The 13,639-nt window shown below is 34.7% G+C and overlaps 1 long non-coding RNA gene across 2 annotated transcripts; it reads right to left on the bottom strand.

Annotated features, from left to right (window-relative positions):
* Positions 1-383: 383 nt before the first annotated feature.
* On the bottom strand, positions 384-6,063 carry LOC110791505 (uncharacterized). 2 transcript variants are annotated; one of them, XR_002534105.2, is made up of 8 exons: positions 5,863-6,059; positions 5,620-5,766; positions 4,143-4,505; positions 3,939-4,049; positions 3,609-3,850; positions 2,999-3,461; positions 1,986-2,164; positions 384-768 (listed from the first exon to the last, which is right to left on the bottom strand). It is a non-coding gene; the product is annotated as an uncharacterized lncRNA (long non-coding RNA). The 2 variants fall into 2 exon arrangements; XR_008930683.1 differs by having other exon boundaries at positions 2,999-3,850; positions 5,863-6,063.
* Between the last annotated feature and the right edge of the window lie 7,576 nt (positions 6,064-13,639).

Genomic DNA, 13,639 nt, shown 5'->3' with positions numbered 1-13,639 from the left:
AAAGGGAATAGAGAACTGTTAAAATAGACTTTAGAGGACGCCTGAGGACCGTTATCCTGCTAAGCGATCTCTATAGTTTAGAGGACGGTTGAAATAGGCGTTCTATAAACATATGACTATAGTACGGTGATCTCAGCTAACCGTTCTCTATTCCCTTCCTTACATAAGAAAATGTAAAAGGAATAGAGAACGGTTGAGACACTTAACTGTTATGTATTTACTAAAATAGAGGACAACTTACTTAGATATGCGTCCTCTATTCTTCCTCTTTTACATTAAGATAGAAGACGCTTTGCTTAGATAACAGTCCTCTATTTTCCCTTTTTAGAAAAAAAAAAGAAAAAAAAAAAAAATATATATATATATATATATATATATATATATTATTTTATTGGATAAATGAGCATTAAATATATAAATCAACAAATAACGTTTGTACAAGCTGCAACCTTCATAATGATACTGATTAAATTCCCTTAAAAAAAAGGTATTTCTACTAAAACAAAGACTAAATAAACCTACAATAACGTATTGCACCATATACTTCATACCCTTTATACCTACACCATATTCCATACCCTTTAACTTGTAACCTAGTACAACTAACCTACTGCCCACCCAGTGAACCATGAGCTTTAACCAAACTAGTGTTGCCAGCATAGTAAAACAACTTCAATTCTTCCGAACATCAACTTCATGGAAATCGTTGCCGGAACATCAGCTTCAAAAGAACTGGTCGCTCTACTTAATCTTCTTCCTTGGCCTCAACTGCAAACCAAAAACACATTTTTTCAATAGCAAACCAACAGAACCATGAAATCGAAGGTGAGTTTGCAGGCTGAAGTAGTAGACAGTTCCAGTTGTGAATTAGTAGATTACATGAACAGTAAATAGTTGTCAAAATTTTCGCATAATCTTACCATGATAATTTCTGGTAGTAAATTGGCCCCATGAATTATATATATATATATATATATATATATATATATATATATATATATATATATATATATATATATATATATATGTGTGTGTGTGTGTGCGCGCGCGCGCTTGAATTTGTTCTCCAGTTATGCTGAAACAAAAAGTACTTCGTATAAAAGTTTGTAGACATGTTGCCTCATGAACTGGAGCAACCGAGTTTTCTTTGGATGTAAGAGAAAACTCAATAATGAGCGATTACAACTGTGTTAGACATAATATTCGTCAAAGATGTTTTCCAACACAAATATAAGAGAGGTAATGAAATTATCTAAAACACTTGGACTAAATAAAACAATCATAAAATCGGTTAAATAAAAAATTAAAAATGATACAGATACAAACTAAATCCAAGGAAGCCATGTTGTTTGACCTGCAACAAGGTGCAAAAGAACAATCCAACTATAAGCATATAGCGATTATATGTTATATGTGAGAATAACCCCAAATATAAACTTTCTGGAAAAGTTAGAAATGTATGAAAGTATGGGGAATCGAGGACAGTTGATGTGAAGTCATACAGTTATTCAACAAAATGATGTGCATTTTTAGTTATACCATACACTTCTCAGAACCTAGCAACTGAAGAATGAGTTAGCAGTACATTATGAGTAGCAATATAGGGTCAATTGAGTTTCCTTTTATGCAATGAAGGCCAAAAGGGAGGGAACATCTACCAGGTGGTAAATCCCCACTATCATAACCACCCATGATAAATATATTCGCCTCATTGATAGAAGTCCGATATAGAACCCTATCACCAAATTCTCTAAAGAAAACATCATTGTATGTTGTGAAGTCTTCACTATTTGCACAGTGTCAATGTCAAAAGGTTAAATGAAATAAAAAGATAGTTGAGCTATTAGAAAGTTAGAGTTAGTGCAGTGGAACACGATAAAAAAAATTAGAGTAAATTTAGAACTTACACTAGAATTTAAAGAAAGATCTGCATAAGAGTAACAAAATTAACTAAACAAAAGAGAAAGATTAAATTTAGAACTTACATATTCTGATGTGTTAAACAGTCTTGATTCTGGACCTGAATAAGTAGAAACACTCGCATGAAGAGTTCAACCATCCCTTACTTCTTTTGTTTTCTTTTTCCCCCTTTTCCTCTCTCTTACTCCCTGCGGCCCTGCTTGTGAGTATCAACCATGCCCTGCACTACCATCTTTGATAAGAACTGGAACAAAATGTGAAGGTGAACAAGTAATTAATTGGAGCATTCCTTTCTGTAAAACTAAACATCTAATAAATCTCAGAATGACATCGCATAACACAAGACAGGAGAAACCAAGTAAAATTGGTGATAAAATCTATTAAAATTAGTAGAAATGAGAGTTTACGAAAAATTTCAGTTATTAACATAGTCATTTCTGTTAATTTAATAGATTTTAAATTTAATCTATCCCAAAATAAAAGTATTGACATAGAAATTTCCACAAGAATTTACTTTGGCATAGTAATTATCCCGGAGGCGACGAGCCATCTGATGTCTTCCCAAATCGAAGTCCCTGAACTCGATTTTACCAATACTCAGTTCTTTAGATGTTGGATCTTGAGTTGGCTGATGTTAAACCAATCTCTATCCTAAAATAATCACCCAAAATACCAGCCCCACTTCAAATTGCAAAATATAAAAACTCTGTTAAAAGCTCAGCGTAATTCACTAATATGAATCAGAATTATACCGAAAATTGCCAGAAACACTAATTAAAAATTAGACCAACAAAGTAAATTAAAAATCTCACTCCAAATCACGAATTGAAATTGAGAGCAGAAGGTTGAATTGGGAACCTCATATGAAGGAAGGTGATTTTTTCAACATTATTGAGATCTAAACATAAGATCTTTACCACAATCCAGGTTAAGAAAGAATACCGTAGGACAATCGACACCAACTCAACTCAAAACAAAAACCGAAGAAATCCCAGGCGCAAGAATCAAAGGCAAGAAACCCCCAAAACATAAAAATACAATTAGATCTAGTTTGAAAAGAAGAAGTAAAAAAACTCACCAGGGTTTTCTTGAGGGATTATGCGGATCTGCCGCCTAACTCATAAAATCTTGTTTTGGTACTTTTTTTCTTTTTAAAAAAATTGTTTGAGTTTGTTAAGTGAGCTATTGATTTTGGAAAAAAATTAAACGCAGATTTTTAAATTAAAGTTTATTTTTTGTTGTAAAAGAATACAAAGAGGGTATCTTTAATACAACTTTATATTTTATTCAAAAAATTTAAATTTGATAACTTTTTTTTAAATTATGGTAAAGAATATAAGACAGTTAGGTAAGACAATAATACTCTATTCTTTTTCTCATACAACAGTTATAAGAGAAATGCGTTCTCTATATCCCTAGACAACGCTTAACAAACATAACCGTTCTCTATTCAGCGCTTTCTATTCCCTATTTTGTAGTAGTGAAGCTTCCTCGTCTTCATAATCAGAATAAACAACGATCTGATTTTTTTTCCTACCACTCTGAAGGAAAAAGAACATAAATAAGGTATAAAGTACATTAGAGAGAAACAAAAGAACATTCTTATATAATGATCTTTGTTTACATTATAAAACAACATAGAGGTAAATAAAGAATATAGAAAGAGAAAAAATATATTTGAAGTTCACCTTAGTTGAGGCGGTGGTCTTTTTCAAAGAAACTCCCTTCCCCTTCTTACCAACTGGGGCAAGTTGTTCTTCCTCGTCAACTTTTTCATGGTCCTCAATGATGACATTTTTTCCTTTTTTTGTTTTTTTGGCCCCTATGTGAACTTTCTTCAGGTAATGAGGCCTTCTTCCTCTCTTCAGCTTCAAATTCCTCCTTCACGCTGTGGATAAGCTCAGGAAATTCTTCCTTCCACGTTTGAGATCTGTTGACAAAAATAAAAGAACATTACTATTACAAAAAAGAACATAAAAGAAAACTAAAAGAACATCATTTATTAATATAAAAGTTACCTTGTTCTTTTCCTATTTGGTATTGTTTTCTTTGATTTCCCCTTTGTTTTTTGATGTACTTCCACCTCACTTTGAGGTACTTCACCACCTTCTTGTCCGTCTTTCTTCTCTCTAGTAAAAACGGAAACACAAAAGTATGGTTAAGAAACGAAAAGAATGACTACAATGTAATTAACAAGTAGAATTAATAAATACAAAATATACCTCAGGGTAAAAGTTAACTTCCTTTTTTTCAGGTTGATTCTCAACTTCTATTGCCGTATTTTTTTCACCGGCTTCTTCTTTCTTTTCAGGTTCATCCTGCTTCTCAGGAACTTTTACCTCTTCCTCTATTCTTCCATCTTCAGTATGTTCTTTTGTTATGTTATGCTCTTCCTCGGGTTTCTCCTTTCCTTCCTGCTTCGCAGGATCTTCCACTGCATTCTTTTGTTCTTTATCTTCCAATTTGTTTCAGCAATCTGCTTTTGTTCTATTATCTCCAGCTTCCTCTCATGTTATATCAACTTCTTTTGAAGCCCTTCCACCATCTTCTGTTGCTCTTGCAGTTCTTTCTTTTGTTTTTCAAGACTATTATATATAACAAAAGAACATATGTTAAGAAAAAACAAAGAACAATAAAAAAGCAAGTGCATAGTTCTCATCATGCACACTTGTAGAATTTCTTATTTCTGCTACTTTGTTGTTAATTCATTTTGGTTTTTCTATTTCTCGTATTCTATATATATAATGTTTGTCCTCCAGAATCTCAATCATTGATCACTTTATAATTTTAGAAATACATTTTAGAGAGGGAAAGAAGAGATGTTTTATTTTCTTTCAACAGAAGGGAGATTTTAAGACAGAGAAAGAGTGAGATACAGGGAGAAAGAGTGAAAGAGTAAGAAATACAATTTCTAATTTCTTCTCTCTCTATGTTTTCTTCTGTATTGCTTCAAGTTTGTTAAAAAAAAGTGAATTAAGGACAATACTAGTTCTCAGAAGAGTAAGAAATACAATTTTGCTAGTTTTCGAAGCAAGAGAATTGCAGGAGAGCATGATATATTCAGAGGATTGACATTAGATTCTGAAGATTTATTAAATAATATTGATGATGTTGATAAATTTAATGTTGGTCAAGTGTTGATCAAGGTACGCTTTTTTTGTTCTTTCCTCTAATGTTCTTTTCAAATTGTAATGTTCTTTTTAATAACTTTACTTTTACTGTGTGATCAACATAGTTTTTCTTTTACATCAACATAGGTTGTTCTTTTAAATCTACATTGATTGTTCTTTTAAATTTTAGAGTGTTCTTTTGATATAGTTAATTAAAATACATTCTAATTAGAACATAAAATGTTGTGAAAAGAACAAATAACACTTAAAAAGAACATAGATCTAATTCGTGACATAAGAACAAAAATACTTTAAAAAAAATCTATTTTTAAGTGCATCCAAAAACCGTGATTTTAATTAGAACATAAAATCGTTAAAATAGAACAAATAACACTTAAATGATCAATATACATCTGATGCGTGAGATAAGAACAAAAATGCTTTTGAATAAAAATATAGATCTAGTTTTAAGTTTCTCAAAATATCGTTTTCGTCTTTTTAATTAGAACAGTAAATGATTTGAAAAGAAAACATACAACAAGTAAAAGAATATAGATCTATGTTAAAAATAAAAATAAAATCATCTTACTCGTTTTCTTCCTCTTGTGTTCCAGTTTCTGCACTTTCTTTGTTTATACTTTCCAACAACTCCGCATCAATATTTGGTGTAGTATGTTGTTACTTCGACTTCTTTGGTTTTGATTGCAACAAATTCTTCAATGGAAAATCATCTCCTCTGTTTACATTTTCAGATTGTTTAGTAAAATTTCATCCAAAATAAAAATTAACTAAAAACTAACTAAAAATTGGAAAAGTTAAGTTGAGTTCTTACACAATAGAACTTGTTGCATCGGATTAGTTACACAATAGATCTTCCCATTTCGATTTTTAGGGTTTCAATTTTTGAATATAGATTTGATGAAAATCACTTCAAATAGAAATTGGCTAAATTTAAGAGTGAAATGTAGCAGAATTTCTAACTTTGTTTTTTCCGGTTTTTGGAAAAAGAATTTGAGAAGTTTTTTATAGTTGGCGGTTCAAGTTTAATTTCATGTAGGTTGAGTGTGAAATGAAATTTGTATTCAATTCGCTATTTATGTAAAAGACATTGAGGAGAGAGAAAATAACGGCTACTGTTTGAATTTCTAATTAAAAATAACTTCTGTAATGCGGTTTTTTCATTTTTATTCCGTTTTGGTTGTTCTTTTCGTTCATTTCTTTTTGTTCTTTTGATTCATAAGGGAAAATAATATGATGTTCTTTTTCATGTGCTTTGTTCTTTTGTTCTTTTCTGTTTAGTTTACAAAAACGTTGTTGTTGTCGTTCTTTTTTAATTATTTGTGTTCTTTTTACCTTTTTTGTTTTCTGTTTCATTTTTCACATGATGTTCTGTTATTTTTAAAGTTTATTAGGATAGAGAATATGTTCTTTTAATTTTTGTAGCTTTTCTTTGGTTTTTAAATGAGTGTTCTTTTCCGGTTTTTGTTATTATTCTTTTCGTTTACTTTACGAGGTTCTTTCTTTTGACTTTATTATCTTCTTTTACATTTTTTGTGTTATTTATGTTTTTTGTGCCCTGCATAAAACTTGAAAGAGTGTTTTTTCCTTTTTATTCTTTTTGGTGGTTGTTCTTTTCGTTCATTTCTTTTTGTTCTTTTGTTATTTTCTGTTTAGTTTATAAAAACGTTGATGTTGTTCTTTTTTAATTATTTTTTTTTCTTTTTTACTTTATTTTGTTTTCTATTGCATTTTTCGCATGATGTTCTTTTTAATAAATAGTTGTTATTTTTATGTTTATTAGGAGAGAGAATATGTCCTTTTAATTTTTGTACCTTTTCTTTGGTTTTTAATCTGAGTGTTCTTTTTAGGTTTTTGTTATTGTTCTTTTCGTTTACTTCATGAGGTTCTTTCTTTTTACTTTATTATGCTCTTTTACGTTTTTTATGTTATTTTTATTTTTTGCGTTTTGTTCTTATGTTTTTGCGTTTTGGTTCAGGTGCACCTTCCTCTACGTGCACGCGCATGCACAATCCGCGCGTTGGATAGAGAAAAGAAAATTAAAAAAAGGAGGAAAAAGAAGAATTAAATAAATGAAAATAAAAGTTGACCTTCGTAGCCGGTTTCTGGTCATTTGGATGCAATGAGAGTTAACAGGGTGAAAAGATTAGATTATTAGATAATAATCAAAAGTTATGATTATTAACGGAAATCGTCAAAAGGTTGGATTATAAAATAAATTTTCCTTAATTTAAACAAAGATAAAACTCCTTTTCCCTTTAAAGGTGGGACAAAAACAATAAATTCTTTCACCCACTTTTGCATTATATCCAACCCAAACAGTTACGATACGGTGGGTAGTGTTAATACCTCATCCATATTTAAAAAAGAGATACACTTTGATCGACACGTAGTTTTAGAAGAGTGAGTTGAATTTATTAAAGTAAGAAGAAAGAGGGGTAGTGGATGAATTATTTATTATAGTAAAAAGATGATATGAATAAGTGTGGGGACCATTAGAATAGAGAAATATTAACATAATTGGAAGTTTGGACCAAAACATATCAAAAGATGAAAGTATAACTCTTTCTAAAATACAGTCGTTTAAGGAAAGTGTATCTATTTTTTTAAAGTACGGAGGGAATATTCATGATCCATTTCGTATTAGGCTGCGTTGTTTTTTTTTTTTTGACAGGCAGGCGTTGTTAGAAAAGGGTTGAACAATTAGTTTTCTTGTTTTTTCTTATATCTCTAACCTTTAAAATACTCACATTTTGAACACTATGCTTAGTAATAGTGTTTTGAGTCACAAATACATGAAATCCACTATTCCTAAGGATTTTTTTTGCATTCCTTCCCTTTGCAAGCTCTATAATGCTTGTTCAATCAACCAAGGTTCAAACCTTGTTGCTTACATATTTCCACATTTATTTTTTCACTTTCTCTCTTTTCTGTTTTCTAATTCCTAAGAAATTTGTTTCTTTCTCCTAATTTATTCCATTCCTCTCTCCTTTGGTTTTCCTTTCCTTTTTCCTTTTTCCTCTGCTTTTCCGTTCGTTTATTCGTCTTTCCCTTACTCCGTTTTTCCTTTTGTACGTGCGGCGCCGGTGTTCGTCTACGATAAACAACTGATAGAATGGTTGCAAAATAGAATGGTTGCAAACAACTGATATAAGTTACAATCATAATAGAATGGTTGCAAAATAAACAACTGATAACCACCACTGACTTCAAGAAAGTGGTCTGGGGTAACTGAATTGAAATCTGCTGGAAACCCACACTGATATGAGAAAACATAATATACATATAGTGTTTGCCTTATTGTGCCTGACTTATGAACCTGTCTGCATTTTCCCTATCCATACAACACCCTGCAAGAGCAACGACATTGGCTAAGGGTTATAATACCCAACCTTCAAATGAGCACGATCAATGCATACCTAGGGTGCGCTGCTTGTGGACGGCGTGGAGACATTCCAGCAGGGACAACCTACACTTGCACCAGATGTAAGGCGGATACCGTGTCTACTCCCAAGTAAGCTACAAAATTTAGAATGCTTTGTTACAAACGATTACATGTAATGCTGTGTAACACTTTTGAAAATGGTCATTGCATGATTACCTACAATTTGGTGGCATCTGATGGGACTGGCACAATGAATGCACTTCATTCACTGAAGATTTTGAGAAGTTGTTCAGGATGACAGATGCAGACACGTTCAGGATGAAGCACTGCGTAAGCCTATCTCCCTTAGACTAACAAGTAAAATATGAAAAAAACTTGCAAAAACCAATAAACTGTACACAAATGCAAATCTACAAAGAACCAAACACATAACTAAACACTGTTATCAAAGTAGGCTGACCATAGAAGGAAACTAAGTTCAAATTTGACAGGTTAAAATTAAACAATTGCTTGAATAGCTTGTCCCATCAGTCTGAAGTGCTAATTACTTAAGAAATAAAAGTCAAATGACGACCACACAAAGGAAGCCATACACTCCAGCATTTTAAACCAAATGAATCTAAACACTGATGAAAATTGGTTAGCTTAGTATGATCTAGAGATGAATCAGCCAAGCCATCAAACAAATTAGATGTTCCCATCTCACTCGGTTATTATGTTACATTATTGAATGGTTAAACTTTTGAAAGTAATTATGTACTATTCGCTTTTCGATTTTCTGAAATAATGAAATTCAAAATATTTTTCAAGCCTTCTCCCAACCCTCTCTTAAAAAATCTTGGGGGGTCTCTTTCGGCTCGGCTTTATACCCACTTCTAATGGTGTGCTGTCTCTTCATGCTAGGAGCATCATATTTTTTTTCCTTTCAGGAAGTATTTTGGTTCCTCGAGATCTTGTGATTATCCTACATTTATGGTCTTGTTCTAAATTGTGATATGACAAGTATGTCATGGTGTTATCCCTGTGCACCTTTCGGCTTACGGTATGTCATGGTGTTATCCCTGTGCACCTTTCGGCTTACGTAATATGTTTATGGCTCCTACACTTCTTGCCAACATAATTAGTTTCTGTTGTGATAGTATAGAAGGTGGGAATGTAGGCTCATTACCTAGAGGTTTTTGAAGGGAACAAGCTCGTAGTGCGGTGTTCTCAACAAATACCCCTTAAATATTTTGTAACATGAACATAACTACTCTTGTACATATTATGACTCGGGCAATATGCCGAGTTCTTTATGTTCTGATTTGCAATGCTAATTTCAGGAATATGTAATGCTGTTTATCTAGCATGAACTCCTATAATGTACTATCTAGCTTGCATTAAACTGTGATTTGAACAGATCAAGCAGCCGATATTGGAATAAGGGATAGCGCTATCCCTTGTAGTTATTTTTGGACTACCTAATTCCCTCGGTTTTTTCCCGTACAACTTTTTCTTATACGCTAATTAATTCTACGAACTAATTCCGATATCTTGGGGGACCGCGTGCTTTAGCGCGCGGTCCAACAACTAGTAAAATGAAATATATAGAAAATGTTCAATCCCTACCAAAGCCATCCCTGACTCAGCTTCCGGTCCAAACATTATATGTCCAATCATATTATCAAATATTTTATTTTCGGTTCAATCAAGCCGGTCAGACTTTGGACCAAAAAACAACCCCTAAGAGAGGAGGGAGCGACAACTTTTATGTAAGACAACCTTATCAAAAAGATCGTTTTGATAACTAATTGGTTCCAGATGTGTTTAACTAAGTAGTTTCATTGTTTAACTAATTGGTTCTAGTGCTTGACTAATTAATTCCATTGCTTAACTTATATAACATCAAGACCGGTCTTTTGTATAAGAACCCCTTAGAAAAGTTTATAGGGAGGAAATGATAAGTGTATTTTTGTGAACAATTGACAAAAGTGTGGGTATTTCTCATTGTGCATTGTGATCAAAATTATTGATCAATCTATTGTTCACATAGGCTCTGAATGAATTTTTTTCGTTTTTTTATAAAAAAAAAAATCTAGGAAAACACCGTTATTTACCATAGCGATTTTAACTAGCAAAATCATTGTCTCATAGGAAAAACCGCTATCCAATGTAGCAGTTTTACCTTTTAATACAATGATGTTTACTACTGAGGAAAACGCATTTAACTATCTACAAAAGCGATTTTCCTTGGAAAAATAAAACAAAAAAAATAAACTTACCCGATCATACATGAACGGTGTATATTGATAAATAAGTTTCACTCCAATGCACAAACGAAAATTAGTTTTAAAACACTACTCCCTCCGTCCCTTAATACTCGCACTGGTTTGACCGGTGCGGAGTTTAAAACATTTGAATTGACTTATTAATTTAATGGATGTTAGTTGATAGTGGGGTATTTTTTTAACATAGTTAGTGGAAAATGTGTAAGAGGTGGGGAGTGGTGAGTGAGGGGTGTGAATTTTTAAATGATTTTTTGTAGTGAGTAAGGGTGTAGGTGGGTTAGTAGGTAAGTGTGGGAAATAATATAATACGAAGTATTAATAAAGATTTTCATTTATAGAAACGGTGCAAGTATTAAGGAACGACCCGAAAAAGAAAGCGGTGCGTGTATTAAGGGACGGAGGGAATATAAACGATAAGGGGTGACGTACTTACGTTTGAGTAATGGCAGTTTAATTTGCATTTGAGCGCCGTGATTTTGTTACATTAAGGCTCCGTTTGGTAAGGCGTAAAACGTTTTCAACGTAAAATGATTTTCCATGGAAAATAATTTTGAAAGGAAAACACAATTCCAAACTAGTTTTCTTTTGTTTGGTAACTTAAAGGAAAATGGGAGAAAATGGTGAAGATTGAGGGGAAGAAAGGAGAGGGAGGTAGGGAGGAAAGAAGGAAAAGTGGTTTCCCTCTCTTTCAAATGGAAAAGGGTTTTCCACATTTGAGGGAGTCATGTAAAATTGTTTTACATCCCTTACCCAACCAAACAATGTAAAATGATTGAAAAGGGGAAAATCGTTTTCCATGAAAACGTTTTACGCCCTACCAAACGGAGCCTAAGGGGTAGTAAGAAGCAATCATCCACGGTAACATAAAATACAGAGTAGAACATTTTGTTATGGATGATGACATTATTGAGATAATATCATAATAGGAAGATATAATTGTGATGTGCATAATCATATCCTTTATATTATTATTGATTATATATGTGAATGTACTTAACATATTAGTGGTATGTGCACTACCCTTGTTGTTCCGGTGTTGAAGTGGATGAAACAATGGGCTTCGAATGAAGGCCCTTTTGTGTGTGTTGAAGATCTTGCTAGCTCGAATGTGTTGTGTCCAAATCAACCTGCACAATAAACAAGTTACTAGCCTCGGGGGTGTTTCCGAGGAAAGCCCCTCCGATGCCTAAGTAAGAACAATGCTCGGATTCTAGAGAGAGAAGTTCTCTAGAAGAGTAGTCTTAAGGCGTGAAATGGACGTACCTTGGTAAGTGAGCCTTGGCGGCTTATTTATAGTGTTTGTACAATAAATCCCCTTAGGTTATTTATTGCAAGTGGGCCTTGGGCCTTGCTTGGTGGCTGAATAGCCTTTTGGACTGTAGTGGGTTTGATGTTGTTGTTGTGAGCCCTTGGGCTTTGGACTTAATGGCACAATTGGTATTCAATTGGGAGCCCAAACAACATGCCCCCCAGACCCGACCCATTTTGGAGTAAATGGGTGGGTTTCCTGCTGTCGGAAGTCAAAAGGGTTCCCTCTCTTTTTTCAAAAAGAAGTTATTTTTTGCATTGATGACAAGTGTTGGGACTTGTTATGAGTAGTGGGTTTTGAGGGAGTTGATGCGCCTTTCTTTTTCTTATAAATACTGGACGCGACTTCCTTTCGAACCTTTACTTTCCCTTTCTTTTCAAAAGCTCTCCTTTTTCTGGTGAATCGCTGCCTTGACATTTCTTCAGATCTACGGTTTTCGGTTAGCTCTGGTCTTCGGGAACTTGCTTTGTTCGTTCTGTCGGCAAATTCCGCCTCGGAGGAAGGTAATTTGGTTGCGAGCCTTGCCCTTTTTCTTGCTTTTCCGAATCCTGCTCTTTTTCTTGCATTCTCTTCTACTCCTCCCTCTGAACCCTAGGTTTAAGTTCTTCAGCCATGGCCAAGGACAAGGGTAAAGGTAAGTTTGTTGGTGGTCCTTCTGAGGAGAGGGGAAATTTTCCCTCGGAGAAGGCGCGAAATTCTTCGAGGGGTTGGACCTCGGAAAAGCCGGTGAAGAAAGTATCGGCTGGTTGGGACGCCTCGAAAGATGGAGCTGTTGGGGGATCGAGTGGGTCCGAGCGTGCTGCTTCTGGTAAGAAAGCTGGTTCTTCGGGTCACCGCCAGTCTTATCCTGAGTTTCCTGTTCATTGGACTAAGGTTGATCCGAAGGGCAAGTTTGCTCCGATTTTGCATGAGACCACTAAAATCGATGGTCCGCTGGAGAAGTCAGTGAATGGTAACTGGCTGGTGGAGGCGAAGCTGGGAGCCTATCATCGGAGAGCCGAAGAGCTGTATGGGATCCAGCACGCCTTGGGGTATTGGTGCGAACTTCCTGATCAAGAGCGTCCTCGGGTGACTCATCCGCCGAGGGGTTTCATTTATGTGTACACTCATCAGCTTGAAAATGGTCTCCGTTTTCCTTTAGATCCATTCATTTCCGAGCTCTTGGTGTCATACAACATCAGTTTGGCTCAACTTATGCCCAAGTCTATGCGGCACATCATCGGATTTCGGTGGGTGTGCGATTTCGTGAACTTCCCTTGTTCCGTGGCCGTCTTCAGAGATCTTCATGATCTGTCCTTCAACCATGCCTCCAAGGGTGATGGGTATGGTTGGTGGACTATTGTTAACAAGAGGTCTCGGAAGAAAGGCGAGCCTAACTACATCACTGCTTATCCGTACCTTAGTTCCGACCACAATTGGAAGACGGAATGGTTGCTCGTTCGTGTTCCCACGGATCCGAAGCATCCCAATTTCTACCGCCCTCCAAAGTGGTTTGTAACGCCCGATCCTGACATGTCGGGGGTGCCTGCTCCGGATCGGAGGCACCAACATTATGTGGACCTCCTGCAGTGGTTTCTGGCTCGGGAGGATAACTATAAACTGCCCGCCAACTGGCTCCCGAACCTTCATT

Source organism: Spinacia oleracea, chromosome 3, assembly GCF_020520425.1.
Source record: "Spinacia oleracea cultivar Varoflay chromosome 3, BTI_SOV_V1, whole genome shotgun sequence".
Lineage (NCBI taxonomy): Eukaryota > Viridiplantae > Streptophyta > Magnoliopsida > Caryophyllales > Amaranthaceae > Spinacia > Spinacia oleracea.
This window is presented reverse-complemented; position numbering and strand designations above follow the sequence as displayed.